The sequence below is a fragment of the Phasianus colchicus genome, chromosome 4, assembly GCF_987193195.1.
Source record: "Phasianus colchicus chromosome 4, bPhaCol1.hap1.1, whole genome shotgun sequence".
Classification (NCBI taxonomy): domain Eukaryota; kingdom Metazoa; phylum Chordata; class Aves; order Galliformes; family Phasianidae; genus Phasianus; species Phasianus colchicus.
This window is the reverse complement of record NC_143439.1, coordinates 58,733,281-58,746,152: the sequence shown is the minus strand read 5'-3', so window position 1 is coordinate 58,746,152 and position 12,872 is coordinate 58,733,281. Positions and strand designations below refer to the sequence as shown.

Below are 12,872 nucleotides of genomic sequence, written 5' to 3'. Positions count from 1 at the left end.
TAGCAAGTTTTTTTGTTTGTTTGTTTTGAGAACAGAATCTGTATATTTTTGTAGCCCTGCACACCAGTCTCACATTTTATAATGGGCTCTGCATTGAGCAGTTGTTAGCTGTAATGCTTTTTTTTGTGTTTGTCAAGTTACAATATTTTTTTCATCAGTTTACTTCTAGCATCCAGAGTGATTAAAGTGAGCGGGTGTGGGTACAGACCTATAACGTGTCCAGTGTTTGTCCAGACTTTTTTTTCTTTTCTTTTTTCTCTTTTTTTTTTTCCCACATTTTTTACTCTGCTTTATCCTTTTAAGTGCAGGAAGGGAACTGATTGCAATAAAAGCAGAAAAAGATGTATGGTAAGTTCCCCTTATAAATAATGCCACGATGCTTTGCCAAATAATGTAAGACATAGCACGTTGCATTGTTCTGTTCCTTTCATAATCTATCATGCTATATGGCCTTAAAAAAATAAGACTATTACATGGATTTCTGCAGGGTAATTGGCATTGACACACATATATTGATTGAATAAATGAAATAACATGCACAGTTCTGACAATCTTAGCAGATTTGTAAGATTACAGTGGAGATGATTCTATGTCAGCAAAAAACTCCATAGGAATTTCTAATGAAGCCCAAACCGGTTCATTAATATACATATGTTTGAAATTGCTGCCCTAACAATTGAGTTCTCCACACTGAACACTGTAATATATATTGTAGTGAGCTATATGCCCTCAGATCATTTCTGTGAATTACAAGAAAATTATGGACTAGAGAACATTTTATTATTGTGCTTTTTATCCAGAAATACAGCCTTTCACTGATGAAAATTGAAAACACTGAAAATTAAAATGTAAATGCATTTATCATTCAAAAGGCGAGGAAAAAATTGAATCCTGAACTTTAACTTTTACATTTTAGTTCTTCAAAAAGCAATTTTCATATTTACATCTCAAAAGCATGAGTAGTCAGACTCCACAATATCCACTGGGATTCTTACTAATGAGTGACTATCTGTTGCTGGGGGTCTGAAAATTTGTTTTGGTAAAACAGCATTGAAAACTCAGTGTTTTGTGTGTGTTTGTGTTTTTTTCTAAGAGACAAGCAAAGTAATGGTATGTTTATTTTGTGCTTCTCTCCCTTCTGTTAAATGTGCTCTTTGTGCTTATTTTTACAAGTCAGTATTATCGTAGATAGGATAAGAATTATTCCTATCTTTGTAGAGAGGAAAGAGAGAAACAGCAACACATCCTAGAATTATCTTTACAACAAAACATAGCAGTTAATAATCTGAGTAAAATGCATAATTTAAGTTTCATTGATGCTGGTCTAATTTTTTCCCCTATCGTCAGAAAAAAACATACAGCTTTTTAGCTAGCATCCTGCCTTGACCGATGAGATCTTAGCAGTCCTTAAGAAGAAAAAAAACATGACCCAAAGAAAGCTGCAGGCTCAATTTCTATGGAAGAAGAGTGTTGGATGAAGCATGGAAACAGGTAGGCTGTGATCTGATCATCTATTTCTACCCACCTGCTGTGGGCAGGGTTGCAAACCAGTAAATCATCACTAGATGAGGCTGCTCAGGGCCCCATTCAGCCTGACCTTGAACACGTGCAGGGATGGGGCACTCTCAAATTCTCTGGGCAATCTGTGCAAGTGCCTCACCACAAATTGGCCGCTGACCATTCAATTTGGCTAAAGCTAACAGGTAGCTGATTCACTCCACAGATACCCATGTAGGTCCTTCCCCATGTGCTGAGCCACTCAATTTTGTAGCTCAGAAACCACTGACCAAACCTTCGTGCTGGTATTTCTGTCTCAATCTTAGCCTTTTGAGCATTGAGCAGACTGAGGCAAAGGGGTTTCTATCACAGGGCATCTCTACGCTATACCTGGGAGGAGGAGCATTGTGTGCATCCCATACAAGCTGGAAAATGATTAGAGATACAGTTCTATTTTTACTGTTAGAATAAGAAGTGAGAATGCGACTCAAAACTTGTTCCATCTCTTTCAAAAGAAACACAAAACTGATGGAGATAGGAAAGGTCCTGGGCCAGGAACCTCACCTGAGAAGGGCAAGTTGAGGCCTTCATTTCACATACTCCTATAAAGAAAGGACACTTCTTTAGTTAAAAAAATAATGACCACTATCTGAAAATCATATATTTTATTTTTCTGGGTAATTCACAGACATTTTACAATGGCAGTAAAGTTTTAATTTAAAGCATCAATGATACAATCTTTCAAGAGGTAATGCTTGGTTTAGTCTCTGGCAGCTCTTTGGTCCAAATCTCTTGTCTTCAGTTTTCATGGGCCATTAACGAAGAGATGAACTGCAGAAGAGAAACTTGATCCATTAAATCTGTGCCATTAGTTCTTTGTCCTCTTTATCAATAGTATCAAGATCTAGTTGTGTCTGGAATTTTCCACGAACATCCATTGCTTGTTCTGTGTTTTTCTGTTTGGACAGTTGTAATTTTAGACTAAGCTTATCTTTTGCCTACAAGATCTCTTGCATGGAGAGAAAACTTGCTATGAATACTGATATTTTATTGACTCATTTTATTTCTCAAAAAATGCTATGACTTTGCATAACTCTTGATCTGGAATGTCTTGTTTTCCTGCCTAAAGAAACATTAATCATAAATTCAAGAAAGACAAGGGAACAGAAATAACAAAGATGAAATTGGAACAAGAAATGCATAAAACATTGGAAAGATGTAAACAAATTTGCCAAACATGTCTTTTTTATCATAAGAATACCAATGATTTTATAGAAATAATTGCTTACATGCTAAAGAAAAATGCTTCTGATCATGACTGTTGTATTCTGTTTTGATAGCCCAAAATATGCCAGTGTCTGAAGCATCTGAAGCATTGAAGTAATTTTCCTTTCAAAGTTAAAAAGAAATATTAAATACAGGAATAGAACTAACAATAACCAGCTTTTTTGACAAAAAAAAGTTAGAACAATTTTGAGTAACTTAGAGAAAGATAATGAGACCAGATTTCCTTTCATGTATGAAAAAAATGCTATGAATATTTTCTGAAAAATAGGTAATCATTTAAAGATTGCTTTACTTGACAAGCTATTTTCTTAGAAAAGTGAACCAGAAGATTCTCCACTATTTTAGTGTATGAGTTTCCAATGCTTATCATCTTAGTGTTTGAAAGATATTTAACATTGTTAAGAACAGGCAAAAATTGTCTTCCAGCTACGCTAAGTGAGGCAGACAGGCACGGTAACACCAAAGCTTCAAAAAAACAGCTACTCCATTTTGGATGCTTAGTTTGAATACTTCCAATCTAAGCACACAAAAGTGTTTGAAATTAATGAGCCTGTGTTAATAACCTAATAAAAGGCACTCCAAGGAGAAAACGGCAAAAACATAAATGGGTTTGCTTGCTGCAGCATCATTTCCCACCTGAGGCTACCTCCCCTCTGTCAGCACAGCAAGGCAGGAGGGTCAGCCACAGGTGGCACTCATCCTTCACCACAGCAACAGAGTGATATTCCCTTATCAAGAAAGGACAATTGTTATAAGGGACTGAAAAAATGCTTCCATCCTTACAATTCCAGGCCAATTGGAGATTTTCTGTCTAAACACATGGAGGTATCACACCAACGTGATATGGTCCTTCTGGAGCAGAAGGTGCTGGATGTAGGGCTGGGAGAAGCAGAACAACACAGCTTGAAGCATCCTACTATGCAAAAACCACCATGGATGTGTGCAGGGAAGGAATGGGAGAGCAGTGCCTGTTTACCTCTTCTGTATTTAAACATGGGCAGGAGCTTTAGCACCCTATCACCATGCTGGCCTGAGAGGAGGTAGTCTGCCAAGGGATGTCTGGCATTGTTACCCAGAATGAAAGAGTTTAGAAAATGCATACCAGAGAAAATATATTTCCAGGGTTAAGAAAGAGAAAAGGATTACAATAGCATTGGAAATACCATACAAAGGATATATCTGTTCTCTACCTGTTCAGCTTGTAGAGGATTTGGATGGATTTTAACTACAGGGAGTTAGCTATTCTGACTGTACGGACTGCACAAATAAGCCTGGTCTCCATTCAGATCATACAATCAACCTCTATTTCCTTACATAGCTCAGCAGTATCATAGGTGTATGCTGTCTCAGTATGTTCCCTTCCAAATCAAGCCAATCAATTTGATGATTGAAATATTCCTTTTACAAAACAGAAGTCAATGTTTTTATGAAGATGTAGGAGTTTGGAGCTCCCTGCTATAGCCCAGGAGCATTCATGTCCAGCTTCAAAGTATTGCTGTACGAGGGAAATATCTGAATGAAACATTTCTAGTCTCAGTGGCACAGCTTAGCTCCAAAGAACAACTTTATGCTGGATAGAATTGCCCTCACAGGCACTAAACCACAAGACCTCCTGTTTCTGAATAGCAGAAATACTCTCAGCAGAGAAATTTGGACACCTGTAATATCCAGCCAACATGAGAAACAGCCACTTCTCTGTCAATAGCAAGGAATGTAGCATTTGTAACAGAACTAATAGGACTTCTTTCTAGGATGGAGTTTGGGGACATCATTAAAAACAAACAAAAAACAAAAACAAAAACCAGCAAGAACCCCAAACAGGCAAAATTAAAGTGCATATTCTAAGAATGGTAATTTTGAAGTTATTTTTCCCAAAACTCCATAACTGCATGATTATCTGCTGTACTGTTTTACAGTGAAAGCTGGAACTCCTGCAAAGTGTCTTAGGGACTCAGTCTCAGCTTCCTGACTGCTGGAGGGGATTCCAGCCCAGACCTTTTGCCATGACAATGATGGCTGCAGGAGGCAGTATGGTGTGTGAGGGGCATAGAGCGTCTGTCTTCAACTGAAGCTGTTCCACCATGAAGAGAACCCCTCAACATTCAATAGATCAAACAAGGACTAACAGAAAATACAATTGCATTATCTAGTGATTTGTACAGTCACCTGGCAGAAGAAATCTGCATGCATGTAGAACAAGGGATGGCATCTATGAGCTTTTGTATGTAAAAAGTACTGAACAAAATTTGAAAACAGTATCTAATCCTATGTTCTTTGTTTCCCCCTTTTATATAAAACAATCATGGAATCACTAAAGTTGGAAAGACCACAGAGACCATCTAGGCCAGCCATCAACCCAGGCCTCTGACTGCTCTAGACCACATCACTCATTATGACATCTACCCTCTTCTTGAACAGCTCCAGGGATAGTGACTCTACCACCTTCAATCTACAGTTGGATTGTCTATAATAAGCACTGCAAAGGAGGATCCCTTATAAGTATAAAGCTTTTCTGTCTGAAAGCAAAGAAGGAAACACACTTGGGAAGCTGCTGTACTTGCTCATAAGCTATGCTCCAAGTTGACCTGATGATCCCACAAAATAAAGATCTGCTTATAAAACATGTCTAACTTTTAGAGAAAGTATGAAATCAAAACCAGTTGCTGATGGAGGTGGGAGCTTCTATGCATCTCTGCTACAATCTCCAAAGAAGAAAGCATAGGCAGCCTGCAAGTTTACTCAGTTGCCCATACCCAGCACAGATTTCAGAAAAAATTCAAAAGGGTGATGATTGTCCTTTCACCCCATCTCTGTCTTTACCTGTTCTGCACAAGCATCCTGGCTTACACAGCTGAGAAATTCAGCTCCCACTGTGTTTCTGGTTAGGTATAAAGATTTTATTCAGGCTTTTGCCCTGTTTCCTGAATTTGAGCCTTTTGTACATTACTGATGTGCATTTATGGCTGGACAACTCCCAGTATTGAGAAGCAGTATGCAGAGCTTTTCATGAGGTTACAAAATGAATCTTAAACTTAACAAGCCATTGTTTCACTCATTATATGCATCTTCAGAGAGCCAAGACCAACCTACGCAGTGCCACTGTTCTGTGCATTAATTCATGGCTGATGAAAACAGATTGTTCTTAAAGCAAAAGCTCTATTGTTCCAGCCCTGTCCTGAGCCTGGCTGCCCTGTGTCACCCATTGCCTGCAGGAGTCACAAGACCCTGGAGAGGTCATTATGCCTTGCTAACAAGTTTACTTAAAGGAGCATTCACTCGTTGACTGGCACTTTTTTTTCCCCCATTTTGTCAGATAGATGAATGCCATAGCAGCCAAGGACAGATGAAGGTTTGAAATATTAAAAGCAGAAGCCTCTTGCTAAGATAATATAAAACCAATTGTTTTGCAGACGTATCTCTGAGGAGAAAATAGGCTAGACATTGTCATGATTTTTTTTCTAGCTGTTAAATTTTGTTCAGATGCAAAAAAAAACCATAACAAAACAAACACTCAAAAACAAAACCACAAAACCAAGATCTAACAAAAAAACCCAGCAAACCTATCAAGCAACTCAGTTCTCAAACTTCAGTCTTAGGACAATTCTGTTTGAGATTACCACATCATTCAGTTTTAAGTGATTTGCATACCAAATGCAAAAAAATGATTAACTGGAAACTTCCCCCCTCGATCCCCTCAGAGACATATGGTGAGACAGCAACAGAAATGATGGATGCAGTGGATGATTGCTTGCTGAACCAGTGTGTGAGAGACTATGGTAAGAATAATTCATGTCAAGATATGGTCTTAACTAAAAGACATATTAAAAACAACATCTTGACAAGTTTAATATCTTACATGATACACATAATCCATGACTTCCAAGGCATATGATTATCACAAAACATGATAGTTGGGTAGAACTTCAAATTTATGAAAAGATCTCAAGAGATGCTTGATCTAATGTTAAGTCAGCCTTTCACAAAACAAAGCTGAAGTAATTCTGAAATGTAGTATGGCCTTATCTTTATCCAATACTGCTTAGAATCAACAGTGATCCCTTAGGGAAAGTGGAATAACAGTTGTATAAAACAGGTGAAAGAGACCCAATAAGCAGAATAATAAGACATTTTGGATGAATATACATTTCGTATATACAGAGGATTTACTGCTTTGTCATGTAGGGAACTCCCTAAGGCAAAAAATAAATTAGAAAAAAGAAAAATCAATCCACGCTACCTTTACAGACGTAAGTTTCACAGGAATTTCTTTCACCTGTTCTTCAAGGAGGAAATTTTACAATACTTACAGTGATGAAAATTAGGCCAGATATTTAATAAATACAAAAATTAAATGATGCTAACTGGCAAAACTGGCATTGTTTTCAGTTTGTGATTGCCTTTTATGCAATGAGAATCAAGTAAATTACGAAACAGCCTTGTGGTCATTGCAAGAGATGTGAGATCAGTAGCTTGTAAACTGGCCACCAGCATGTACCTCTCTGTGAGCAAATATCCTGGCCTAGGGTCTGCTGGTCCTAAACCTGGCCATGGCAGTTTGCTTTGCACTCCCACTTGTTTGTCTCACTGGTTTAGAAAGCTGTCCTTAACCAAGGAGTGTCAGGACACTTGCACAAAGATTCTCTTCCTCTCTCTTATCTCTTTAAGATGGGCATAATATTTTAAGTTTTTCTAAAACTTAGGATAATTTAACAAAAAGCAGAGGAAAAAAAAAATCTTACACATTCTGTAGGGACATGGAGCCTAGCAGATGCCAACCAGATGAAAAATATGAAAAATAGATTCTGTGGATTTATTGTATTATCTTCTGAAAAGCTTGCTCATTTTAACCAGTGAAATTTTTACCTTTCCAGAAATTAGGCAGTCTGAGATTTACCTTGTGATAAGAGTCTAAGATGCATTCTAGCAAACTCGGAAAGCCATAACATAAGGCCTACAGCAATATTCAGAACACCCAGCCTTTTCTTATTGCTATTGTTTATCAATGTATAAGTCTTGAAGTAAAAGAATCCAAATCAGAAAATGGAAAACAAATTATTTCCCATCTACATGGTCTTTCTACCCAGTAAGTAAAACCCTGGCTTCCTGTATCCTATATGAAATGCTGATATAAAAATATATATATTTTTTCTGCCAATTACCATCTTGTCAGCAGCTTCTTATTAATACCTATAACCTACTTCTGCTAACATCTGTTAACTTAGGGAGCATGTATTTCTGCACACAAACAAGTAGACATAGTAATGGAGGGAAACATGCTTTTGGGGCAGAATGGCCAACAGCCACAGCTTTTTGAGAGTCTGACTTCTCTCTCGATTGGCCTTTACAGTAAACTGATAGAAAGAACAGGCAGGACTCTCAAAGAGGCAAAGCATAATGGAAAGGCAACAGATAACTCAAAAATAAACAAATCAATACCAACCAGAAGTGAAATAGGAGCAGACTAACCACATATTGTTAAAGGAAACCAGAGCTTTATCGAGGAGTCTTTAGCTTGCTCACTGTGGTATGATGGAACGGTTAAAATTCCTAGCATTATAAACTTTGCTAAAATCACACTGCTACAGCCTTCCAAGAGATGGAAATTATTTCCATCCGATTCTCAAAGGGAACTTAGATATTCAGAAATTAAAAATTGGAATCTGCCTTTGTAAGGAAATATCAATGTATCGTAACATTTGAGAACCTAATTCAGTCAAAGTACCTTTTTGATGTTTCCCTTGGAACTTATTACACGAGAATCCTCATATGCTGCAGGAGCCCAGTGGGTGAGTAAAACAGAAGCACAGAGCAGCCCAGGTTCTCAGCTGGTTGGCATGGGGCTTTGGCTTGGCTTTGCAGCAGTCTGTGGAATGAATCACTTGATGCTACCTGTGTCTGGCCCTAATTAGCTGCAGAGCAACCTGGGGAGATCATTAAGCTCAGTGAGGGCAGAGGGAAGCAAAGAAAGAAAGAAAATTGTGGAGGGTAAAGAAGAAAGTGTTAGTTTGTTAGCTGAAACTGTGCCTCGGGAGGGGGAACCTGGATGGCAGTTGCACTTTGGTTCATGGACTGGGGCAACGAGTAAAGCTAGAAGTAGTTAGATGTTTGTCTCATCTTTGAATCTCACCTTTAAAATGACTCAGGTCATTACTTCTTCCATGTGAAATAAATTGAGGGGTATCTGGATCAGTAACTTTTCTATTCCAATGTGCAAATTTTGCTAATATTTATTTATTTATTATCCTCCTGCACTGTGCAAAATGACATCCAAGATGAGCTAATTGGACTCCAGAAGTGAATTTTAATTCTTTTCAGGTCACCTGAGCACATGAGCCAACTGCAGCACTTCTTATAAAGGAAGGGCTAATAACCCAAAACAAAATAGGAGAATCAGTCCTTTCAGCTGGAACAAAGAGTTTGGTATCTTTTTGTTCAGGACCTTGATGAGCTGCGATGGCCCATTCTTTCACAGACAGCTCTCTGCATTTCAGATGGATTCAATGTACCAGTGAAGTTAGAGGTGAGCTGAATCCAAGCTCAAATAAAATGGAGAGCAGCAGCAGCCAAGCAATGAGAAAGCACCTTACCATTTTGTCTGTTTCATGTGAGCTTGGAATCCAGAAACAACAGAAACAGAAGTAACAAAAAACATCATGAAAGTAAGAGCCCTCAATTAATACACTCAGCAATAGGTTGTATCCAGATTTGCATGAGCGCAGGAGGTGTGTTTCTCTGAAATTAGAAAAGTGTAAAAACAACACTTTGGTTTTCCAGGAATCCCACAGGATGGGACGGAGCTGAGATACATCAATAAAAATTGAATTAGATTTACAATACTGCCCTATAACCTAATTATAGTGTGGTTAGAGATATATGGTAATTTATCAGTCAAGAGAGTCATATTGAACATGTTAGTCATAGGCTTCACACCACAGCCAATTTTCATTAATCAAATAGCTAGATAGTTGCTCTCACCACTTATAAAGGAGGGTGAGCTAAGTTTCTTCTGTGGAGTTGGCCTGGCTCAGTCCCCAAACAGATAATGCATGAGTCAAGGAAAAAAAACCATCTTGTTTTAATATGCAGGCCACGTTTGCAAAACGTATGAGTTTAGTGACTCCAGTGAGTTTACAGCAGATGGAAAGTTAGCTCTGCATGTTATAGTCTGCTTCACCTATCTGTAATATGAGCAAGGCAAATCCTACACATAAAAAACATTCCACAGGTGGCAAATAAAACCACCAGATGTTTTGGGGAGGAGGAGTAAAGGTTGCCCAGCCATATTTAGCATCATAGAGTCATTAAGGCTGGAAAAATACCTGTATGATTGTTTAGTCAAACCATATCTCTCATTGCCACATCTACACATTTCTTCAACACTTCCAGAGACAGTGACTCCACCACCTCCCTAGGCAGCCTGTTCCAGTGCCCAACCACTCTTTCTTAGAAGACTTTTTTCCTAATATCCAATTATCTAATCTGAACCTCCACTGATGCAACTTGAGGACATTCCTTCTTGTCCTACCACAGTTACCTGGGAGAAGAGGCCGACCCCTCCCACCTCATCACAACCTCCTTTCAGATGGTTGCAGAGAGCAATGAGGTCCCTGACCCTCCTCCAGGCTGGGCAATTCCAGACTAAACAATCCCCATGGTTTTCCCTTTCTCAGAAGCCAGGGGGAATGGAGTGGGCTTAGCCAGGCTGTGCTTGGCAGCTGCTCCTTGTAGGAGTTGGGCACCTTCATGTAACAACTACATCTACTTCAGTCAGCTTGTGTATGCTTTATTTATATTTAAATGAAATTTATTGAAAGAGCACGTAACCACACAGCTCATAGGTAGAGTGTCAAGCAAGAGGAAGATCTACTGCTCAAACTCAATTGCGGCTCTGAGAGCCTCACTTTTCTGCTTAAATGCAACCGTATTTGCTGACTTCACTTGTCAGCTGAGGATACAAAGCACGAGTTTAGCCAGGTGCTCTGTGTCTGCATCTCTCTGCCTTGTGATAAGGGCTGAAGCCTGCATCTGTCAGTGCTTGCAGAGCAGGCACTTCCTTCTTCCACTTATTTCCCCAGAAAACCCACTACTGGGCAGTGTTACCTGTCAGCATGCTATAAGCTGCCCAGTGCACATCTGGACTTTCCTTCTCACCCTGATGTTCCTCTAGAAGCCTCCATTTCACTTTGAGGATGGCAATCTGAGTGCCTGCTCTGTACCAGGGATAATGAACAAACTATGCAAGTGCTGGAAGGCGGTGGTGCAGCTGCTGCAAGGTTAGCAGGATCATACTGAGGAGATTAAATTGTTTGGGACACAGAATTTACAATTGTAATGAGGATTTGTCTGTTGACTATTGTCATATCATCCATCAGCTATTTCTGGCCCTAGGCAATGGCCGTACTGTTAGCCAGTTAATAACTTCTGCCTGCTTTCTTCTACTTTAGCTCATTGCTTTATTTTGCTTCAGCAAGTTTCAGCACCTAAAATAATGAAGTTAAAAATGGATGTGAAGCTTTAATTTCTGAGTGCTTCATACATGCGGATTCACCCACAGAAGTGTAAAATGTCAACTGCTAATTTATTTTCTTCTTACATGACGCGTAAGGCTTGGCAGAATAACATAAATGTGTTTTTCCTCTTTAGAGTATCACTTTTTTTTTTTTAAGCCTGAAAATGTGTTTCTTTCTCAACTTCTACTGTATGAGGTAGAACATATTCTATATTCTCCTGATCTAGACTTCTCAATTACCTCCAGATCTCATAATCTTGGGACCATCCCCATTTCTGAATTTTCCTTTGAACTTATCCATCTTCTATGATTTCAGATAGAAGTATCACTGCCTTTTCAGTTGCTTGTGGTCCCTGAACAGTTTTTCCTTAAAGCTGACACACCTATTTCATTAGTTTCTGTGTACGTGCCAGGGTAGTGCTCAGTTATCTTGGTGAGAAGAGACAGTGCCCCTTGTCCTACGCTGGGGCAAAGAGAGCAGCCTCCCAGTGCCTACTGCAGTTTGGGGAACAGGAAGGGATGGGGAGAATTATGTCAGTGTTGGAGATAAAGAAATCTTTCTTCATCCTCATCCTTTGAAACCACATACAATAACTATCTAGATCAGAAATAAAAGATCTGTATCAATCCCATCAGAGATGCTTACAGAGAAGAAAGTAACCTTATGTACCTGTTCCTCTTTCACAAGATTTTAAAAATACATTTATTATGAAGCAGTCACTAGAACAAGCAGAGAATCATTCTGGCAGCTAGGGCTAAGATAGAAAATCCTGTATTTTGCTTTGTTCTTTTATTTTGCAATAAGAATTCTTCAGGTTACACACAAATAAAGTTTTGATAACAATTTGACTCCTTTTTATCCTTTCATCATCATCTGCTGAAGGAGATTATTTAGGCACCCGTACAATCAATAGCTGCACAATTGTACAATCAGTAGGCATACAATCAATAGATATACAGAGGTCAAGCTCAGTAAGATCATCACAGCAGAAAGATAATCAAAATAAACAAAAATACTCACCAGTCTCATAGACTCACAGCAAAACTCCACAAGAAGCAATCTCCAGAGAGAGCTCCTTCCTTAGTGGCAGTCAGCACTTAAATGGGATCTAGGAGAGGTGCAGCCAGGCTCCACCCCTTCTGGTAGCACAGGTGAATTGCCTTCACCTGTGCTCCCACAGCTGACTCATTGTTTGCCTCAGGTGGTCAATCAGAGGTTCAGGCCATGATCAACAGTTCCCATACAGCACCTAAATATAAATTTTTGTCTTGGAGATGGCATTTGCTGGTGCCAAGCCAGCACTATGAGGCATGACTCTCTAGTTGCACAGACAGTTTTACATTTATTAGTTCCTGTTCTTTCCTTCAACATTTACAGCTGAAATCATTTTCCCAATGGCTCTAACAAATCATTCTGATTCTCCATTAGCTGTAATGGTATTATTCTTCCACGGGAAAACCCTACATATTTTGCAAGTTCTTAAATTCTCAAATTCTGGGAATGGAAAGTATCTTATCTTGTTGTGCGACAGAGGTCTAACAATTTATTTCCACCTGGAGAACTGTAAACACTCATCAA

At 38.9% G+C, this 12,872-nt stretch overlaps 1 long non-coding RNA gene across 1 annotated transcript; it reads right to left on the bottom strand.

Moving 5' to 3' along the window:
• Positions 1–2,178: 2,178 nt before the first annotated feature.
• LOC149918279 (uncharacterized) lies at positions 2,179–12,354 on the bottom strand. Its single transcript, XR_016466507.1, has 3 exons — positions 12,315–12,354; positions 2,787–2,886; positions 2,179–2,328 (listed from the first exon to the last, which is right to left on the bottom strand). It is a non-coding gene; the product is annotated as an uncharacterized LOC149918279 (long non-coding RNA).
• Between the last annotated feature and the right edge of the window lie 518 nt (positions 12,355–12,872).